Genomic DNA, 17,872 nt, shown 5'->3' with positions numbered 1-17,872 from the left:
ATAAAGCGAGATGAGCGCCGCAACCCCAGAGTCGGTCACGACTGGACCTAATGGTCAGGGGTCCCTTTACCTTTACCTTAAAGTGGTACTGGACAATTATTATTTTTTTTTTTTTAGAGATTTCTGATGTTACTGAGTATTGTGAGAAGGAGCTGCAGAATATCCACCCTACAACGCTAAAGGTAACATTAAAGAGGCCTTCAAGCAGGGATTGCCAATGTAGAGCCTTCCAAATGTCTCTGGGTACAGCGCCCATCATTGCTGACCACGGGCCATGGTGGCTGGGCCTGGTGGGAACTGAGTTCAGCAACATCGAGATGGAACCACGTTAGCTACTCCCAGCCCTGGACAACCTTGCCAGGGCAAAAGACCAACAGGCTTTCATCACCTGCCTTTCAGACGTGTGAGATTAGCACAAGGCTATGGGATAGGGCTCAAACTGGTAGGTGCCTTGCCTACCTGAAACAACAGCAGCTTTTTGAGTCAGCTTCCGGGGGTTGTTGAAATAATGTCAAAAAGCTACTGAACGGGGAAGTTCACAAGGACAGATTTTGCAATAACCTGGCTAAAGAGCCATCAATCAACCAAACAGTAGTCAGTTATATCTGTTTTGTTCATCTTTCGCTGTGAACTGGCTGCATCCCTTCAGTGTTGTCATGAACAGTTCAGTTTACATAAGTTATGCAGGACTAGCCAAGATATTTTTGCGGGATGTTGTTCTGTGAGTCAACCATCAAAGGTATCTATATGCCTCTTACTCTTCTGTTCTCGATAGTATCCCAAATGCACGAACAAATACTTTGCTGTTTCTCCCCTTCCCCCTCCTCATCGTAATGTATTAATTTATGTATTGCTTAATGCTCATAAGTGGCTTGCAAAGTATAAAAGTTAGTTTCACCAAGTTTAAATATAAACGTCTATAATTGAAATGTGTAACAAAATGACAGGATTAAAATAGAAACATCTTTTAATGAGGGTGAAAGAGGAGAGCACAAAATATGGTTTGAAGCTCAACATCAAAAAAAGGAAGATCATGGCCACTGGTCCCATCACCTCCTGGCATTAGAAGGGGAAGAAATGGAGGCAGTGAGAGATTTTACTTTCTTGGGCTCCTTGATCACTGCAGATGGTGACAGCAGCCGCGAAATTAAAAGACGCATGCTTCTTGGGAGAAAAGCAGTGACAAACCTAGACAGCATCTTAAAAAGCAGAGACACCACCTTGCCAACAAAGGTCCGTATAGTTCAAGCTATGGTTTTCCCAGTAGTGGTGTATGGAAGTGAGAGCTGGACCATAAAGAAGGCTGATCACCGAAGAATTGATGCTTTTGAATTCTGGTGCTGAAGGAGACTCTTGAGAGTCCCATGGACTGCAAGAAGATCACACCTATCCATTCTGAAGGAAGTGCTCACATTCTTAAGGAGTGCTCATTGGAAGGACAGATCCTGAAGCTGAGGCTCCAATACTTTGGCCACCTCATGAGAAGAGAAGACTCCCTGGAAAAGACCCTGATGTTGGGAAAGATGGAGGGCACAAGGAGAAGGGGATGACAGAGGGCGAGATGGTTGGACAGTGTTCTCGAAGCTACCAGCATGAGTTTGACTAAAGTGTGGGAGGCAGTGGAAGACAGGAGTGCCTGGCGTGCTCTGGTCCATGGGGTCACAAAGAGTCGGACACGACTAAACGACTAAACAACAACAACAATGCCATAAAACAATTCCATTGAAACAACACATCACTTAAAACAATAGTAGGAATGCCGCTGACGTTTTGGCTGCTTTGACTCACTCTCTGTGGGAAACCATTTTTGTTCAGTGATCTGTGGTAGAACAAACAACTTTCCTCCAGCCTACTGGAGATGTCGATTCTTAACAGTTCTGGTGGTGAGAGAGAACAAGCACAAGGGCATAAAGAGGGCAGAAAAGTCACAGGATAGCTGCTGCGGTTGTCCGTAGTGTGTTTATAAGCTGGGAAACAAGTTCACCTCTTGCCAAAACCAAGGTTCTAGATTGTCATTCTTATGACACATAATAGGAGCTCAAGAGGCAGGATTATTTCTTTGTAAACATTGAAATCAAATACTGTCCAATGGTGATTAAGCAAGAACAGTGGCATTCAGCAACTGTTCTCATTTATATAAATAGAGGGATGGGCTGGATGTCAAATAAACAGACTGAAACAGAATTGTGACAAGGAAAACAAACAATGTTCTCATTTCTGCTTTTTAAAGCTCTTTTGCAGAGTGTTAAGACAGATATCGTGCAGTGGTTAATGCTTACTTTATCTTCCTTCCTTCCTTAAGTATTTTTATTGAATTCTACCCATATAAACCAAAGAGCAAAATAGAACTTCATGAAAGAAACATGTAAGAACTAAACTAAACCAAACCAAGACTGGCATGGGCGGTTACATTCACAAGAAGAAATAATAAGCCAGGCTATCTGGATTTTTACGATGAAATACGAGATGTTTCTTTTGTTCTTTTACACAGAAACACACACTTCGCATGGATGGACATGTTGGTATGCATGTGTGCTTGGAATCCTACATGTATTTATCTGAATGCACAATTTTGATATACAATTTTAATGCAATGCTCCCTTGAGACTGGGGAATTTGGCATCAAGGTGACACCTGATGATTGTGGCCAACATGCAAAACTCTAGCTTGTAGTTTCACTTCCTTGCTATCAATCGTCTATGAATGTGCACGCACTATGCTTTAAAGCATGGGTAGGCAACCTAAGGCCCGGGGGCCGGATCTGGCCCAATCACCTTCTAAATCTGGCCCACAGACGGTCCGGAAATCAGCGTGTTTTTTACATGAGTAGAATGTGTCCTTTTATTTAAAATGCATCTCTGGGTTATTTGTGGGGCATAGGAATTGGTTCATTTTTCCTTTCCAAAATATAGTCCGGCCCCCCACAAGGTCTGAGGGACGGTGGACCGGCCCCCTGCTGAAAAAGTTTGCTGACCCCTGCATTAAAGAATTTCTGAAGCCTGTTTTTCCCATCAACGGATTCTGGGCACTGTAGTTTCAATGCCCCTCACAGCCGCAATTCTCAGCAACCTTTAACACCCTACAGTGCCCAAAATTCTTTGAGCAAATGGGCGTGCTGTAAGAGGGGGTCTACTGAGCTAGGCTCATCCTAGAAACTGCATTCAGCAGCCAGTTTCTGATGGGGAAAAGGAAGCTGGTTAAATAAAAGGAACGAAAACCTGAGCTTAGTTCAAGACAATTAACGATCGCTGCAAATATAGTCCGAGCACTTCAATTGCAAATATGAAACTTCACTGTGTCAAATCAGTGTCGGGCTAAATCCAGGGTCTTTTTGCAGTATCAACATACATGATTTATGGGTCAGTGAGGACTGAGGAAGGGGGAGATTGAGGGTTGAGTGGTTGGAGATGGAATGTCTAGGGTAGGTGTGGGGGAAAGTCCACAGTAGTTTTTTTTATACTTTACGTCTCAGGTGACTTTTGTTTTTCATACTCGGCTTGGATGACAAATCTTTCTTTAGGTGAGGAACAGTCAGACACGCTTGGTGTTTATCAGTAACTCTTTAACTGCTCATATAAATTGGGATATTAGTTTCTGCTATGTTCTTAAACCATCCTTCTCGGTGGTAGCATTTGAGAAAATAAATTAAGAAAGCATAGCCATCTTAATTGCAGCGATTGTTCCCTGCTTTCTTTTTTGCTTTCAAAGAGCCAAATATAAACCTTCCTGCTTTTCAAGTTGTTGATGTAGCTTTGAGAATATTTCTACACAGTTATTCTTGCAAATACTTTCCTCATTTTTAGTCAAAAAAAATGCCTGCACCATTAAGCGGTTTGTCTGTACACTGAAAATCCAGCAGGCAGGATTTCAGATAAATGGAGTTTACTCTGCCACAAAATCTCAGGAATTGGTTAACTTACCTATCATTCTAGATAATAGTCCAATATTCATTTCACTTGGGATTTTAACAAATGTAAATATTTAAAACAGAGAGAGAGAGAGAGAGAGAGAGAGAGAGAAGACAAAACAAAACAAAACAAAAAACATACCTGCCCAATAAAATACAGTACAAAGAAGACCAATCTGCTATGTCTTTTCGTTACCTTTCCTGACTTGGGTCTTTTTGGCTTTCTTGATTTACAGAGTCCACAACTGACTCTCCTTCTTCCTCCGATGGATGAATATAATATAGTCTTTTTATAATAATCACAACCAGAGCTATTGGCAAACTCCAAAAGTATTTAATTGTCAATTATGGAAGCCACTTGGTTCTCATATTAAATGGTTTCCTCTCAGCTACCATTCACGCCAGACCTGATAATAGCCTGTATTTAACTCCATGAATCTTTAACCCCGAAAGGGAATTTGTGGCTGAGTCAATAAACCAACCTGGACCCTGCAACCATCATCTGATACCCTTCTTCATGAGAGGATGGCAGTGCAAGAACAGGCCTTTTCCGTGGCGGCTCCCCATTTGTGGAATGCTTTGCCCAAGGAAGCTTGCCTGGTGCCTTCATTACATATCTTTAGGTACCAGGTGAAGACCTTCTTCTTCAACCAGGCCTTTGGCTGATTAACATTATGGCCTTTTAAATGTGTTTGTAGGGTGGGGGCTGTTGGTTTCTTCTTGTTGTTCTATGATGTATTTTGTGTTCTCATTTTGTATTTTTATGTTGTAAACCACCCTGTGATCTTCAGTTGAAGGGCAGTATATGAATTGACTAAATAAATAAATAAAAATCATGGAGCTAATAATACGAGCAGCTAAAACTTGTAACTAGCCTTTATTGGCGTAAGTTAAAACAGTAAAATCATAAAATCATACAAAGTCATCCAAATACATTGACAATCCAAACACATACAATATATAAAAGACTAGATAGCCACCACTGAATAAATTAAGGCAACTTTAAATTTAGCTTTAAAGATCTTGGCTAAGTACCCCGAGACAATCTTGGTAGTTTCGAGAGTATCCTCCCTCAACAAATATTGGATGAAATTGATGCTTGGTTTGGCGGTGAGTTTTAATTAGCATTTTTCCCGTGCGGAGAAAGGACTTGTAGAAGAAGATGTATTTGAAGCAGTAGTAGCAGAGTTCATGGAGGAAATACCAAAGAAGAAGTCAGTCAAGGAGGATGGCTGGTTTTATGTACATATATATGGTACGCAAAAGGTTTAAAACAAACAAAAACCCAACAGCTGGTAACACCTGCATTTTAACTTGTGAAGAGCTGTGACGTAACAACTGAGGAAATTTTTGGTAGCTGGTTTATAATATTTTACATCCTTCTTGAAAAATAGCTTGAAAAATAATGGTGTCTATCTACAGCAGCTTAGTCCAGGCATAGGCAAACTTGGCCCTCCAGATGTTTTGGGACTACAATTCCCATCATGCCAGACCACTGGTCCTGTTAGCTAGGGATCATGGGAGTTGTAGTCCCAAAACATCTGGAGGGCCGAGTTTGCCTATGCCTGGCTTAGGAGGACACAGCGAGTACAGTGATACCTTGGTTGTTGAACTTAATCCGTTCTGGGAGTCCATTCAATTCCCGAAATGGTTCGAAAACCAAGCCGCAGCTTCCGATTGGCTTCAGGAGCATCCTGCAGCCAATCAGAAGCCGCAGAACCCACGCCAGACGTTTGGCGTCTGAAAAACGTTCGCAAACTGGAACACTCACTTCCGAGTTTGCGGCGTTCGGGAGCTGATTTGTTCAACAACTAAGCCGTTTGACAACCAAGGTACCACTGTCTAAGCCAGGAGTCAGCAAACTTGTCCTGCAGGGGGCCGGTCCACTGTCCCTCAGACCTTGTGGGGGGCCAGACTATATTTTTTTGGGGGGGGAAATGAACGAATTCCTATGCCCCACAAATAACCCAGAGATGCATTTTAAATAAATAAGATAAATAAATTTTAAATAAAAGGGCACATTCTACTCATGTAAAAACACGCTGGTTCCCGGACCTTCCGCAGGCCGGATTGAGAAGGCGATTGGGCCGCATCCGGCCCCCGGGCCTTAGCTTGCCTACCCATGGTCTAAGCTAAGGTATGGGAATATTTGGCACCCTGACGTTTGCGCCTGTGATCTCTGGATGCATTCTTATTGAGGGATAACAACGACTGGATTACTCGTCCTCCTCCACCATACCTGTAGTACTATTTCCTGTGTCTTGTGGATGGCCAGTGTTATGTAGTGAAGTTTCACCCTGGGCCAGCAGGGGGATACTGTAGATAGTTTTCACTCAGGTCTGTAGATAGTTTTCACTCAGGTCCACGTCAGTTATTTTAGGCGGGAAACTCTGGGTTGTTGTTGCTACAATGTTGACAGCCGGCTGCCTATAAAAGCAGGCCGGCTGAGCTGTTTGCTGTTCAGTTCTATTCCAGCTTACAAAATAAAGAGCTGCCTTGGAGAAATCGCTGTGTCGTCTGCTATGTCAACCCACAACTTAACAGCCAGTCTTTTGCAAGACCCACAGACACTGCTTTGGATGTTCCCAGGGTTGCCGCTTGCAGGTTTGGTGCAGGGTCAAAGGTTGGGCGAAGGGGTGTTACAACACCCCAGTGACCACTCATAAAGAGCAATGGGGGGCAGTGAGTTTGTCTTTCGCACTTTGCAAGAGTAAAGCATCTAGAACATTTGGTGCCCTGGGTGTTCCCAGGCACTCCTTAATTCCTAGGATATATTTTCACAATCCTTGGGGCCTCTGGCTTTCACCAAGGTTGCGTTGCCACATGCAGATAAACTCCGCTCCTCACCTCCCTTTCTTCTCCCCCCCCCCTCTCTCTCTCTTGCACAGTACAGATACAGTGGTACCTCAGGTTAAGTACTTAATTAGTTCCGGAGGTCCATTCTTAACCTGAAACTGTTCTTAACCTGAAGCACCACTTTCGCTAATGGGGCCTCCTGCTGCTGCCGCGTCGCCGGAGCCCGTTTTCTGTTCTCATCCTGAAGCAAAGTTCTTAACCTGAAGCGCTATTTCTGGGTTAGCGGAGTCTGTAACCTGAAGCGTATGTAACCTGAAGCATATGTAACCCGAGGTACCACTGTACTTCTTCAATGCAAAATACCGTAATTACAAGGTAATAGGATAAAGAGAAAATCCTTGATTGATTTTCTGGGCATGGTTACTGATAGAAAATATTCATATGAAAGTCCAGATCTTTAAACTGGAGATGAGTCATTTAAGCCTTTGATCACTTTCTATCTCCATTTTCTGCAGAAGAATGTAAGTAAAATGTGATGTTTATGCTAGCAAACTGTGGCTTGACTGATCCTGATACATTTAGAATATACAAAATAGTCTCGCTCGTTCTCCATAACTCTCCATCAGCCTAGTTGCAAAGCAAGGTTGGGATGGGTGAGGAAAAACAGGACTAAAGAGGCACTAGGTGGTTTTTATTTTAGCAAAGCTGGAGGTTGATTCAGATGCTGAATTAAGGTGACTTGGAGAATTCTGAATTTAGCCATTCAACAATGGGAGCCTAAACTGAAGAAAGAGAATCTTAAAGCTGTGTACACCTTATACCTTTAAAGCACATTTGAATCCCATTCTTTCCCTCAAAGAATTCTGGGCACTGCAGTTTACGTCTTACAGAGTAAGCAACCCTTTGTTAATTGCAGTGGCCAGAATTTTTGGAGGGAAAGTATCTACTTCAAATGTGCTTTAAGGGCTTAGTGCATAAACAGCCTCATACTGCCCGAAGATAGGAATTTATTCTCTGAGGGAACATGCCCTATAACTAGAAAGCAACCCAACGTGACTTCTAATTACTATTTTTAAACCTAGCGCACCACCTAAAATTGCGGTAACCTCCAGCTATGCTAATACAGTGGTACCTCGGGTTAAGTACTTAATTCGTTCCGGAGGTCCGTACTTAACCTGAAACTGTTCTTAACCTGAAGCACCACTTTAGCTAATGGGGCCTCCTGCTGCTGCCACGCCGCCAGAGCACGATTTCTGTTCTCATCCTGAAGCAAAGTTCTTAACCTGAAGCACTATTTCTGGGTTAGCAGAGTCTGTAACCTGAAGCGTATGTAACCTGAAGCGTATATAACCCGAGGTACCACTGTATAGTAGGGACATGGGTAGTGCTGTGGTCTAAACCACTGAGTCTCTTGGGCTTGCTGATCAGAAGGTTGGTGGTTCGAATCCCCACGACGGGGTGAGCTCCTGTTGCTCGGTCCCTGCTCCTGCCAACCTAGCAGTTCGAAAGCACGCCCAGAAGTGCAAGTAGATAAATAGGTACCACTCCGGCGGGAAGGTAAACGGCGCTTCCGTGCGCTGCTCTGGTTCGCCAGAAGCGGCTTAGTCATGCTGGCCACATGACCCGGAAAAACTGTCTGCGGACAAACGCCGGCTCCATTGGCCTGTAAAGCGAGATGAGCGCCACAACCCCAGAGTCGTTTGCAACTGGACTTAACTATCAGGGTTCCTTTACCTTTTTTATGCTAATACAGTGGTACCTCGGGTTAAGAACTTAATTTGTTCCGGAGGTCTGTTCTTAACCTGAAACTGTTCTTAACCTGAGGTACCACTTTAGCTAATGGGGCCTCCCGTTGCTGCCGTGCGATTTCTGTCCTTATCCTGAAGCAAAGTTCTTAACCCGAGGTACTATTTCTGGGTTAGCAGAGTCTGTAACCTGAAGTGTCTGTAACCTGAAGCATCTGTAACCCGAGGTACCAGTGTATAGTAAATGCCTAGCTTCTTTTTTTCTGCTTCTCATCTCCCAAAGGGCCTATGTATTTCTCCTTAGGATGGAGACAGAAGGGTACCAGCTGGATTTCATATTCCCAAAGATTATGAGCCTGTCCATTGCGTGCTCCTGCTTCCCAGCTGTCTTAATTGCTGCTGAAAACCACATAGCATTTGAATGACTGCTATCTTCTTGTGAGTCATGCTCCTTTATCAGTAGAAGCTGCACAAACTCTCCTGACACCTAGTGAAGCTTAGAACTGCTCAGAAGTCTGCGTGTTTAGTACTGGGAAATAGCCACAGGGCTGTACATGGAGCATTGGGTAGGATAGGTTTGCAAATTTGTGACTTTACACATCTGGCCAGAGCTTGGGGAAAGCTAAAGGTGAACAGTGCAGCTCGTTGTGGCTAATTTAAATGCCACACATCCTGCTGGTTGTGTAATGCGAGTTGGAAAGGAAGCTTTCTCAGGAGGGTGGGCAGCCAGTCATCAATCAAGCATGCAGATGAAAACTTACTCACTGACGTGCTGCCAGGCAAACCTGTGCAAAGCAGATTTGGACAAATGATGTGTCTTGCCATATTTCCCAACGGGCTTCAAGAAAACGCAAAAACCGCAACTGGGGCATCAGACGTTTAATTTAACAATGTTGTTGTTGTTTAGTCGTTTAGTCGTGTCCGACTTCGTGACTCCCTGGACCAGAGCACGCCAGGCACTCCTGTCTTCCACTGCCACCCGCAGTTTGGTCAAATTCATGCTGGTAGCTTCGAGAACACTATCCAGCCATCTTGTCCTCTGTCGTCCCCTTCTCCTTGTGCCCTCCATCTTTCCCAACATCAGGGTCTTTTCCAGGGAGTCTTCTCTTCTCATAAGGTGAACAAAGTATTGGAGCCTCAGCTTCAGGATCTGTCCTTCCAGTGAGCACTCAGGGCTGATTTCCTTCAGAATGGAGAGGTTTGATCTTCTTCCAGTCCATGGGACTCAAGAGTCTCCTCCAGCACCATAATTCAAAAGCATCCATTCTTCGGCGATTTAACAATACAAATGTACCAACTTTCTTTGGTGCTCCCCTTGAAAAGACCACACAGGGGGCTGTTTAGATGCTACTTTGCTCTTCAACTCACTTCTACTAATCGTGAAATTGTAAGTGGCTCTCAGGTCCACATCTTATTATTGTTATTATTATTCATTGAATTTATATTCCACCCTATACCCGGGGGTCTCAGGGCGGTTCACAGAATAAAATCAAGATATAAAACCACAAACTACATAATAAAAAACAACAACTCAATAGCCCCCCCCGAGAAACCTCCACACATTTAAAAAGGGCATAGGATGTAGCAACCAAAGGCCTGGTTAAAAAGGAATGTTTTTGCCTGGCGCCTAAAGCTGTATAATGAAGGTGCCAGGCGAACTTCCCTGGGGACAGCATTCCATAGACAGGGAGCCACTGCAGGGAAGGCCCCGTTCTCATGTTGCCACCCTCCGGACCTCTCGAGGAAGATACAAATGAAGGGGGGCCTCAGAAGATGATCTCAGGGTCAGGGTAGGTTCATTTGGAAAGAGGCGGTCCTTGAGGTATTGCAGTCCTGAACATGTTCCATACTTCTAACAGTGAGTAGCAGGCAACAACTCTACTGTATTGAGATTTAGAGAGGGGGTCATTTGGCAGGGGGAAAGTGGTACCCGAAAATGCCATTTGATCAGAGCTCCATATATTTCTTACTTTTTACTCCCAATAGCCTATTATTCCCCAAGGCACTGGCAATTCAGTGGTACCTCGGCTTACATACACTTCAGGTTACAGACGCTTCAGGTTTACATACTCCTCTAACCCAGAAATAGTACCTCGGGTTAAGAACTTTGTTTCAGGATGAGAACAGAAATCGTGTGGCGGCGGCATGAGGCCCTATTAGCTAAAGTGGTACCTCAGGTTAAGAACAGTTTCAGGTTAAGAACAGACCTCCGGAAAGAATTAAGTTCTTAACCTGAGGTACCACTGTATCTGCTTATTTAAGCACAGATGTGCAGGCAAGCACTCAGAAAGGTAATGTCACTCTGCACCATTATTGGTTCCCCCATAGTTAGGGTTGTCATATTTTGAAGAGCAAAAAAGAGGACGCTATACGACTCATTTTAAATACCCCTACTATATGTAGGGGGACGCAGGTGGCGCTGTGGGTTAAAGCCTCAGCGCCTAGGGCTTGCCGATCGAAACGTCGGCAGTTCGAATCCCTGCGGCGGGGTGCGCTCCCGCTGCTCGGTCCCAGCGCCTGCCAACCTAGCAGTTCGAAAGCACCTCCGGGTGCAAGTAGATAAATAGGGACCGCTTACCAGCGGGAAGGTAAACGGCGTTTCCGTGTGCGGCTCTGGCTCTGGCCAGAGCAGCGATGTCACGCTGGCCACGTGACCCGGAAGTGTCTCCGGACAGCGCTGGCCCCTGGCCTCTTAAGTGAGATGGGCGCACAACCCCAGAGTCTGTCAAGACTGGCCCGTACGGGCAGGGGTACCTTTACCTTTACCTTTTATTATATGTAGGCTGTAGAAGCTGTGATATATTGCTGGGGGGGGGGGCAGGGGAAGAGAAGAGGAAAGCAAGTCTTCAGCCACCAGTTATATCTGTGTCTCATCCAGAAAGTATAACCAGAGACATTTTGGCAAATTTAAAAAATACACCTGGACAGAAATTTTACCCTGGATATGTCCTGGAAAAAGAGGACATATGGCAACCCGTCCCACGTCTCCCAGGCCCTTCTTGCCTCAGGCGGCCTTTTCTGTTTCTCTGGACCAGGGGTAGGCAACCTAAGGCCCGGGGCCTGGATGCGGCCCAATCGCCTTCTCAATCCAGCCCGCGGACGGTCCGGGTATCAGTGTCTTTTTACATGAGTAGAAAGTGTGTTGTTTTATTAAAAATGCATCTCTGGGTGATTTGTGGGGCCTGCCTGGTGTTTTTACATGAGTAGAATGTGTGCTTTTATTTAAAATGCATCTCTGGGTTATTTGTGGGGCATAGGAATTCGTTCATCCCCCCCCCCCAAAAAAAAAAATATATATATAGTCTAGCCCACCACACGGTCTGAGGGATGGTGGACCGGCCCATGTCTGAAAAAGGTTGCTGACCCTTGCTCTGCACAAATGCAAACTACTCTCCCCCACCTGTTGCACACACAGGCTGTGTGTACACATTATATCTTGAAAGCTCATTCAGAGCACATTCCTTTCCCTCAGAGAATTCTGGGCACTGTAGTTTATCCCTCACAGAGTTGTAATGCCCACCATTCCATAACAAACCACAGAATGTGCTTTGGGTGTCCTTTGATGGGCGAGTGTTTCACAGCCACAGTTTGACCCACATTTCTAAGTGAACTGGGTGGCCCATTAGTCAACGCTTCTTGTTAGTGGCCAAGTCATTAGGCAGGAAATGGCTTTCACAAGGGACACTTTCATCAGTTTGAATCTGTTTGACATCATGTTCAATGGGAATGGAACTGAAATCAACTGCATTAACAATAAACCACATTATAAGAGATCAAACATACCGTATTTTTCGCTCTATAAGACGCACCAGACCACAAGACGCACCTAGTTTTTGGAAGAGGAAAACAAGAAAAAAAATATTCTGAATCTCAGAAGCCAGAACAGTAAGAGGGATCGCTGCGCAGCGAAAGCAGCAATCCCTCTTGCTGTTCTGGCTTCTGGGATAGCCGCGCAGCCTGCATTTGCTCCATAAGACACACACGCATTTCCCCTTACTTTTTAGGAGGGGAAAAGTGAGTCTTATAGAGCAAAAAATACGGTAGTTCCTACCTGGAACTGCACATTTTTAGGACTTGGAAAATGAGGCAGAGCAATGCTAGGATGTCTGCAAGTATCAACAGAAAAACCTACACACAGCAACAGTCTTTTGCGCTGTGTAGGCTCCTATGATGTAAGTCATGGGCCCCGCCTGCTAGCCTGCTCCCTAAAATATCACTGGTTTGCTCATTTCTGTATATAGGGTGCCTACATTCCGCATGTGCAAATGGCTTTAGATACCTATTTGGTCCATAAATTTGAGGAGATTTCACCCCTCCCATATCCAGGAATCTGCTGATGTTCTCTGCTGATTCTCCAGAGAAGAGGGGGCGGTTTCTGCTCTCTACTTATTCCGCTCCAGCCTCACATCAAAGAGAGAGAGAGAGACTGAGTGTTACAGAGAGATTGTGTGTATAGATAAGGTTGCTGCTAACAGCAGCTGCAGACACTCAGTGCAGTTCAGCATTTTTTGTTTAGACCTCATTTAGCTCTGTACATAGTTGTGTATTATAGTTGTAGATAGAATAAAAGAAGACTCTCCGAGTCGTTTATGCTCTGCTATACTCTGCTGTGTGACGACTGTGTTCTTGTGGGAGTGAATCCGGTGCTCACAACTCTAAGTTGTGAGTCCACAGCACTTTGACCTGTTCCTGTGCAGAAGGTTGTCTCTGGAAGTGCTACCCAGCTTGCCTAGCCCAGTCGGGGCTGAAGTGTGTGAGTCCAGAAGGTGGCACTGGCTCAAGGGCGATGCTGACAAAATTACCATATAGCATATATTCAACACAAAAAACAGGGACAAAAGTTGTTGACAAAGGACAGCTGGACATATAAAGGGCCCCATTACCTTCAGTAGCTTAGGGCCTCATCAAACTTAAATCCAGCCCTGGTCACAAGCATCACTGCAGTTTACTGGGAGGGGTCAGTGTGGTTCGAACACACCAGCAGGAACTCTGCTGGTAAGTTTGCACCATGCTGCCCTCGCCGCCACCTCACCCCTCCCTGTCTTCCAGTAAGCAACAGCCACACTGGTGATGGGAGGCCAGGGAATGCTGTTGTCTCACAACCACAACTGCTAAGCGTTGTTGTTGCTAATGGTGATTTAATTTATCTTGGTTGTAATCAAACCAAACTGAAAACAAGCCCTTAGTATTCACCATGCCTGTTCAACGGTAAGTCTTACTGGATTCATTGGAGCTCAGCGAGGACTCTTTTTTCATGTAGCGTTGCTTGCTTCTAGATTATCTTGCCCACTACTCAGTGTACAGGAATAGTGTGGACATCTCTCTCTCCAGCTGACTTCTGTATAAAATTTCTTATCGGCCCTTCACCATAAACTCTCATGGCAGGTTGCTACAGCATTGTAAGAGACAATTATATATATAAAAAACAGATGGAACAATGATAAAATTAGCAAAACTGTTCCAAATGGACCAAGGTAGTGTAAATTCAGTTTTAAAAAGGATGCATTCCACAAAACAAAACACTGCCAAAGGTCAGGGTAAAGAGGCAGATTAGCAATAAAATAATAAAAATAAAATAAAATAAAATAAAATAAAATAAAATAAAATAAAATAAAATAAAATAGCTATATTCATTTGGATGAGTAGCTCAGATGGAAGAGGGAGGAGGCCTAAGATTAGTCTACTATATGGAAAAAGAGGATTCATAAGGGGAATGAGAGCACTTGTGGTGCAGAATATTTTCTTTTTTATCCCTGCAAACATAATACATACTGACCATTTTTAAATTATTATTCCAGCAGGCTTTTAAATTGATTTCTGATTTTATCCTTTTAACTTTTATTTTTAGTCTTACTGCACTGGGTCTTAGAGACAACTGGGATTAAGTGGTATACAAATGAATGGAATAATAAAGATTTAATTTGTTGGACCTTGAGTCAGAATGGCCATGCAAACCCCCTGCACACCCTGGCAGTTCTCCCAACCTTCTGGGGCAGAATTGGGAGGGCACCTAGGGAAAGAAGGGGAGAGGAGAGGGAAGTTGTGCCACACAGCCAAAAGTCCTTGTGCCATCAAATCTTTTAAATTCAATTCCAACTCCAGTTATTAAACCTCATGAGAAGAGAAGACTCCCTGGAAAAGACCCTGATGTTGAGAAAGATGGAGGGCACAAGGAGAAGGGGACGACAGAGGACGGGATGGTTGGACAGTGTTCTCGAAGTTACCAGCATGAGTTTGACCAAACTGCGGGAGGCAGTGGAAGACAGGAGTGCCTGGCGTGCTCTGGTCCATGGGGTCACGAAGAGTCGGACACGACTAAACAACAAGGCAAAATTGCATACAAACATGCACAAAATACTTTGCAAAAATGTGTCTACTAGGCAAAATTGCATACAAACGTGTGCATTGGGAGAAATTTGTAAAATGGATGTGGAAATGGATGTTATGAAAGAAGAACTGAAGACTGTTAAAATGAGAAACTGAGAGAAGCCCAACTTAACCGATTTATCCATCCCTGGTGACTAAGGAGCTATCTCGCGTGCAATTACACATTTCCCCCCACATGCCAGCTTTCTTCTCTTGTGTCATGCTGTTTCCCAAATGCTTAGCAAGCTCATACAAGCAGATCTTGAAAAAAAACTCTAAAAATATGGGCGCTCATCAGATGGGCTGTCAGGAATGCTCCTGGGGCCTACTACTCATTGACTGAGTGGTGATGATGCTACTGTGCTACTCTTGACACACTTTTGGAGTCTGCTCCAAGACTGAAAGCTAACCGGAGGTCCCACAGAATCACTTTGGGTTTTAGCAAAGCAAACAGTCTAATTTGTCAGCGCCTAAATGATACTGAAGGGACGCGGGTGGCGCTGTGGGTTAAACCGCAGAACCTAGGACTTGCTGATCGAACCTAGAACCTAGGACTTGCTGAACCTAGGACTTGCTGGTCGGCGGTTCGAATCCCCGTGATGTTGCTCGGTCCCTGCTCCTGCCAACCTAGCAGTTCAAAAGCATGTCAAAGTGCAAGTAGGTAAATAGGTACGGCTCTGGCAAGAAGGTAAACAGTGTTTCCGTGCGCTGCTCTGGTTCGCCAGAAGCGGCTTGGTCATGCTGGCCACATGACCCGGAAGCTGTACGCCGGCTCCCTCGGCCAATAAAGCAAGATAAGTGCTGCAACCCCAGAGTCGGCCATGACTGGTCAGGGGTCCCTTTACCTTTACTTTTTTAAATGATACCGAGTGGCAGAACAACTTGGCCACAATAAGGAAATTTTGCCCGTGGTATGGCTAATTTCCACCTTCCTAATTTGACTCTCTGGCACCCTGTCTGCATAACCTAGCAATTCTAAAATATAGACGCACTTTTACTCTCGCAAGATTGAGTGTATTGCCCTCAGCTGTACTTGAGGGACAATTCCAACAGATTCCACACGAAAAACGCTTATGTCCCTGTGGAGATGACAGTACCGAATCGGTGGCGCATGCCCTTCTGGCTTGCACTCTTTATAAAGACGTGAGGAATGAGATTACCACCCCTCTTTTATTGTCCATTCTGGGTCGCCCAGCCACTGCCACAGTGTCCTTTCTCTCTCAAGATGAGCAGGTGACAGCAAAGGTTGCAAGGTTTTTAGCTGGGGCAATTAGAATAAGATCCACTACAGTGGTACCTTGGGTTAAGTACTTAATTTGTTCCGGAGGTCCATACTTAACATGAAACTGTTCTTAACCTGAAGTACCACTTTAGCTAATGGGGCCTCCTCCTGCTACTGCATCACTGCTGCATGATTTCTGTTCTCATCCTGAAGCAAAGTTCTTAACCTGAAGCACTATTTCTGGGTTAGCGGAGTCTGTAACCTGAAGCGTATGTAACCTGAAGCATATGTAACCCAAGGTACCATTGTATTTGACTATTGATTCAAAACCCTAAAAAGCATTTTATATAATTGACTTTTTATTTCTATTCTTTGTATATCGTATTGTTGTTTTATTGCTGTGACCGACGGCTGAGGCAAATAAAGATTCATTCATTCCCGCAGAATCAGGGAAGGAAAAATGGCTCGGATGAAATAGCCTGTGCCTCATCTACAGGAGCTCTCAAGTAGTATCTCTACTAGGGTTTGGACATGTCGCAATGATTGGGCATGTTCCCGATCTTCAGTTAAGCACATTGCAACAAGTCTAATGACCCAGTTAACATGGCTAATTGTCACAACATGTCAACCCTCAATTCCTAGTGGAGAGGTGTCTGACTGAGAGCTCTTGCAGAGAAGGCACAGGAGATTACATTGGTGAAGTTATTGATTGAAGATAAGTCAAGTTAGTCTAAATGTGTGTGGGGTGTGTGTGTGTGAATCACCCCCCAATGCAGTCAAACTGGCAGTGTTGTGTTGCCCTTGGGGGACAAATATCAAATTCTCTCTGCAGCCTTTCCACCTCTTCTGTGTTGGTGGAAGAGGGATGAGCACGCAAACCCTCTGTTGCTGTACACACAGTTCTCAAATGGCCATGTTCCATCTCTGAGTCACTTCCTGGTAGCTCTTCCTTCCTCCAGGGTCACTGAGTTATTCTCCCTGTCTACATACACACCACACATTTAAAGCATATTTAAAGCAGATTCCCCACAAAGCTACCGTTCTCAGCACCCTTAACAAACTACAGTTGAAAGGTGCTTTAAATGTGCTTTAAAGACATGGTGTATATGCAGCCCCCTTTCATGGACTGCTAAATTTAAAAGTGAAACAGTAACTGCAGCAGATCGGACTCGCAACCTCCTTGCTGCACAACTAGTTTTGACTTTATACAGATTCTTTATTTTGGTAGCTTCATTTTTTGGTGTTATGTACATCATATTTCAGGGGACACAGGTGGCGCTTGCCGATCAGAAGGTCGGCGGTTCGAATCCTCACGACGGGGTGAGCTCCTGTTGCTTGGTCCCTGCTCCTGCCAACCTAGCAGTTCGAAAGCACATCAAAGTACAAGTAGATAAATAGGTACTGCTCCGGCGGGAAGGTAAACGGCATTTCCACGCGCTGCTCTGGTTTGCCAGAAGCGGCTCAGTCATGCTGGCCACATGACCCGGAAGCTGTACGCCGGCTCCCTCGGCCAATAAAGCGAGATGAGCGCCGCAACCCCAGAGTCGTCCGTGACTGGACCTAATGGTCAGGGGTCCCTTTACCTTTTACCAGGTGGTGAGATGCTCGAGGGGGTTTGATTCTGATTGGAAGGAGAGATCGTGCCTCATTTATAGTGCATTGCCTTTGGGATTGCAAAGGTCACACTGTCCACCTCCTTCTTTTCTGTCTCCAACAAATTGCTGCTTCTCTTGCACACCTGCCTAGAATATATTATCTGTAGCCACCTACCCTTTGAAAAGCCATCGATGAATCTTCAGATTATTTCCTGCTGTTGGGTAAACACCCACAGGCCAT

General features: G+C 44.7%; 1 long non-coding RNA gene across 1 annotated transcript in view; it reads right to left on the bottom strand.

Annotated features, from left to right (window-relative positions):
- LOC307201089 overlaps nucleotides 1–17,872 on the bottom strand; it is a 315,231-nt gene that overhangs the window by 184,194 nt on the left and 113,165 nt on the right. The window lies entirely within an intron of this gene.

This window comes from Podarcis cretensis (assembly GCF_951804945.1).
Source record: "Podarcis cretensis genome assembly, chromosome: 13".
In the NCBI taxonomy this organism is placed as follows: Eukaryota; Metazoa; Chordata; class Lepidosauria; order Squamata; family Lacertidae; genus Podarcis; species Podarcis cretensis.
The sequence above is the reverse complement of the archived record's forward strand: the minus strand, read 5'-3'. Positions and strand labels throughout refer to the sequence as shown.